The sequence below is a fragment of the Mesoplodon bidens genome, assembly GCF_964165515.1.
Source record: "Mesoplodon bidens genome assembly, chromosome: 4".
NCBI lineage: Eukaryota > Metazoa > Chordata > Mammalia > Artiodactyla > Ziphiidae > Mesoplodon > Mesoplodon bidens.
Window position 1 is genome coordinate 9,273,508 of NC_138160.1, and position 5,300 is coordinate 9,278,807.

The window sequence follows — 5,300 nt, forward strand, 5'->3', positions numbered from 1 at the left end:
GAGGTGAGTATCCACCAAACGATTGTGGGATGTCTTAACGTGCTTTTAGGTTACACTGACGTGTGCTAGGGCATTATTACTGTGCCACTGAGACCACGTTAACAGCGTACCTTCACGTAGTCCCCTTGGCGTTATCCTGTCCTGGCTCCACCCTAAGCGCAGGCCAGCATGTGTACAGAGAAGGCCAGAGTGGACACAGACTCCTGCACCACCTGCAGGTGCTTAGAAGGGCGATTCAGAGCCCTGTTGGGGTTTTCTTATCAGAGGAACAGAACGAGTGGAGGTTAGAGTGAAAAGTAGAAAAATAGGTGAAGTGGGAGGAAATACCTTGCAATGACCATGTATGAGTAGATTGGTATTGAATTAATTCTGCTTATTAAAATAATACTGGCTAACAGTGACATAGCCCTTACCAAAGGCCAAGGTGTGTTCTGAGAACTTTACCTGTTCTCACCACCTTGTAAAGGAGACAGGTTTCTTGTTATTCACATCCTACAGGTGAGTTTTGATCATCTGCCAGCCTCTTCTGGCCAGTACGGGGTAGAGCTTAGTCAAACCCTGACAATCTAACTCGAGAGTTCCCCTCTCCCCTGTGCTGTTTTGCCCCCACTGGCTTGTGTTTGGTTCTCTAAAAGGATGTTTCTTAGAGAATCATGATGATAAAGTTCACTCTTGTGCCACCAGGGGGAGAGGATTTGGACCAGTCAGGTTCCGTAGAACTAGGAAACGATCCAGGGTTCCTTCTGGGGACCTGGGTGCTGACCAGTCCTAACTATTGGGTCGTTGTGTTTTCTCTACGTTAATGTGTTAGTGGTTTCGCTAGGAAGCGTAGTAGTAAGTGCCAATATCATTCATTCTAATGAACATACAGCCTGGTACATATTTCATCATGAAATGGATTGTGAAGTGGCACTGTTATCACTTACACTACTCCTTTCTGGGTGCAGCGTCAGAATGCATCAAGTTCGGGATCAAGTCAGACTTAGACCCACAGAGATAAATATCTTGACCTAGTAGTTCAGATGAGTTGATTTACAAGGATGGATTCTAGCCTATAAAGAACATACAGCAACTTGCTCTGGACCAGTCTTACAAGAAGGGGTTTGTGGTTGAATGAGAAGAGCTGCTAAAGCATGCCTCCGAGGAGTGGACCTCACATGCTTCTGCTGGTTTCGGTTGAGAGAAACTGTGTGGCTTATGAACAAGCTCGTAGACATGTTGTTTCACAAGCTTTTGATTTTTTCCGGTAAAAGCACCTCTTCAGGGTACCATGTTACCTTTTATCTTCCAGTTCTAAATGGCTTGTCGAGTTTATATCCCTTGTATTGTAGCCGACCCCGTGTGTATCAAGAGCACACACCTCATCCTGTGTGTATCACAAGCAGTGAAGGCACTTGACCCTGAAGCTGGATTCCCACGTAGGGCCCAACACTGTCCTGCTGGTTCCCAATTCCTGCACTTGCCGCTTTAGTCAGTGTTTTTGTTTGTTTGTCCTTAACGTTTGTTTTGTTTTTTGGCTGCACCGTGCAGCTTATGGGATCTTCTTTCCCGACCGGGGCCCCAGCAGTGAAGGCGCCAAGTCCTAGCACTGGGCCACCAGGGAATTCCCTATTCTATGTTTGTTAGGTGGCCTGGTCTTTAATTATAAACAACCACTCAAAAATATAAACGCTTCTGCAGGGGCTGAGAGGCTAGTGGGTTGTATGTGACCGAATGTCTTTAATCCTTGCTTTCTCTGTTCGTGGTGAAACAGCTCCGCTAAGGGGGGTGGGGGCGGAATGGGAGTAACGAAGTAACAGATAATTGAAGTACTACTAGGCGTGGAGAAGTGTTTCTGCATTTCAGGTGCTGCTTAGGGGTAGCCGGGCAGACGGGGGTCATCTGAAGCGCCAGGAAAGAGGGCACCAAAGACACGTGGCTCCTTGGGGAGCGTTGAAGGTCAGGGAGAGGGGGAATGACCTGGGAGCAGCGAGGGCACCTGCAACGTGCTGGGTCCCGGGTGCTGTTGTAACGTCTTACGTAGGTGATAACAGCGGTTATCAAGGGGCCGTGAGGTCAACAGTAGTTTCTCACTAAGAGCTGATTTGCCTTTTTCACCGTGTTGACAGTTGCACTGATGGTGCAAAAGCAGTGACGGGTAAAACTCATGTGAGCAGGGATCAGGTGGTGGTGCTAGAAGCTGTATTCCTCACCACCACCTGCTTAGAAAGCCGCTGTCACTGAAGGGTGACCTCGAAGCAGTGCCAGCCACTGAGTCATTAGATTTCGGCCCCTGAATACACGGCGTCTCGGTGCTCGCTCGACACAGCAAGTGTGTGAAGCACCTCACGTAACAGGCATGGCGGCCACCTTAGCTGGACTGGCCCCTCCCCGTGGACACCGTCTTTACTTAAATGTGACTGACAGCCGGTTACTCACACGTGTGCGAGACAGACGGCTGCTCAGAAATGAATTGTGACCCTGTCGCTTCAGTGGAACTCCTACAGCAAAAGTACCGTAGTCCGGGTGGCTTAGACCACACAGTTCTGGAGGCTGGCAGTCCAAGGTCAAGGTGCCGACGGGTCCGCTGTCTGGTGAGAGCGCTTGTAGGCGGCAGCCACCTGCTCACTGTGTCCTCGGTGGCTCCCGGAGGGTCTCCGGAGTCTCCCTCTTTCTCCCCCCACCCCGCCAGCAACGACGGATGGTATTTGTGCGTGGCTCAGTGAGCTCGTATTTTCCAGTCATCGGTATATTACGGTCTCATTCTTGTGTAGGTGGACCAACGTAACAATGAAAAGTTGATTGAAACTACCACTTGTTCTGTTTTGGAAGAGACTAAAACAATATGCACTGTTTTCCAACTACTGAACGTATCGATGTGGCCAGGCTCTACACTGCGCTGAATTGAATGTGTTAGAAGCAGATGTGAGAACCCACTGTCCTCTGCTAAGAGAGACATCGAGGAGATTTGCAGAAGTGGAAAGCAGCGCCCCTCTTCTGTCTTGGAAAGTACAAAAAGTGTATATTAACGTGTGTTCATTATTATTTTAAAATAAATATTTGCCTTAATTTTTTAGTTTTATTTTCTAACACTAAATGCCAACGGGTATAACTGACAAAAGCTCTTGGGAGGAGGGGGGAGGGTCCTCGATAAGTTTTTAAGCGCATACAGGGATCTTGAGGTCAAAACGTTTGAGAATTACTGCATTAGCACCTTAAATCCTCATGATAGTGCTGGTCATTGCCAAGAGACACTGCATAGTTTGCACCATTCACTCATTGAAATAAACTCAAGTTTATAGCGCTGAAAATCTGCACTTACCAAGACTTATCGTATGATCTTGACCCATTTCAAGGGCGGTCGAAGCTGATAGTGTGAACTTGCGGCTTCTGTGCTCACACTGATGGTCACCTTGGCAGCAGCCCCTCCATCCCCGCTCCCGGTGGCAGGCAGGATTTCAAACCGGGGTTCAGTCCGCTTATGCAGTCATCCAATCAGACGCTGATCTGGGTGCTGCTGTGAAGGGACTTTGCAGACTAGTCAGCTGACCTTAAGAGAGGGAGGTGACGCAGGTGAGCCCCGTGTCATCACAGGAGCCCTTCATGGTCACAGAAGGGAGGTGCAGGTGAGAAGGACTGGATGCCCCCCTGCTGGCCCTGAGATGCAGGGACGTGTGCAGGCCCTGAAGACAGGCCTGAAGGGACCGAGGAAGGAAACGGGGCCTCGGTCCCGAGCCGCAAGGGACAGCTGTGGCAAAAACTGGGGTGCACACTTGGTCCTTGAACAGCACGGGTTCGGGGCGCCGCCCACCTGTGCAGGTGAAGACCCCTGAGTGACTTACAGCCGGCCCTTTGGCCCTCCATACACTCAGTCCCACATCCAAGGATTCGACCAGCTGCGAATCGTGTAGTGCTGCCGTGTTTACTGTTGGAAAATATCCACCTGCAAGTGGACACACGCAGTCCAGGCCTGTTGTTCAAGGGTCAGCTGTATTTGGAAGTGGCTCCTTCCCAGACCTGAAGGGGGCCTAACGAGCCAACAGCTGGACTTTGGCCTTGTGAGACCCAGAGCGGCAAAAACAGCTGAGCCGACGGAATAATCCATTTGTCTTTAAGCCACAAAGTTTGTGATCATCTGTTACAGCAGCGGTAGGAAACATACACTCCTGTCGTTGGGCGGGGGTGGGCGCTACCCTGGATTCCATCTCCTCTCAAGCTTGCGTCCTCAGTTCCCCATCGCGGGTAGCCGCGAGTGAGCCTCGCCAGCACGTGGCCCTTTCTGGGCACCCGACGGGATCGCGCTTCCAGATTCTGTGACCAGTGGGGCCGTGTGAGCAGCTCAGGCCAGTGAGGGGAGAGAAGCGTCACCTCCAGGCCAGCGCGTGGACCAGCCACGCAGGGCCCTCCAGGGTGCCCTCCTCTCAGCACAGCCAGGTGCGTTATTCCAGGCGGCCACTCCGGCCTGGCCCCCCGGAGGGACCGTGATGGGAGCCCCCTCCAGCAGCCGTGGGCATGGAGCAGAGGTGAGTCAGGGCTCTTGGACACGTTCACCCTGAGAGCTGAGGTCCCCCGGCCTGACAGGACCTCTCCACTGCACCTCAGACCCCTCGCACCCTCCACCAAGTAGCTCCCCTTAAAAAGCAGAGCAAGTCAAGCCCCTCTGGGTCCTGAGGCCTGGGCTCTTCCCTCGCGCCTCTCATCTCCTCTACAGCCAGCCTGGTTCCCCGCGCCCTCACCTCCTCTCCACTCCCCACCCACCGCTGCCCGGCCTCTGGCCCAGCCCGGGACAAACGACAGTCAGCCCGCACCCCTTCCCGGGGCCTCTGCAGGCCCAGCGACCACGGAAGATGAGGGGTGGCTCCCCGAGGCTGCCGGGATCTCCTTGCTCCCCGGCTTCCAGACGAGAAATTTCCCCGATTTCCCTCCCGGAGCCCCAGCCCTGACAAGAAACGGCCCCCAGTCAGCCATGCACGTTGGGCTGAAAGCTCACCCTCCACCCAGGACCCAAGCCGGCCCCCTCCCCGCAGCCCCACCTGGTGAGAGCCTCCTGCAGGGCCGGCCCGGTGGGGAACAAGGTAGCCCTTCAGCATCTGCAGAGCCTGTGGGCCAGCGGGAAGGACGGCTACCTGCTCTAGTGAGCACTTGGCCAGGTAGAGAGATCCTCTGGGCCGGGACTGAGGACGACCGCCGGGCTGTCACGTGGGGGATGACGGGGTTAACTGAGCATCAGCAGGATGCAGCCACAGCATGTGAAGTGGCCTGACCAGTGCAGACACGCACGCCCCGTGCGGTTCCCACCCGCCACCCGTGGTTACGGAGGG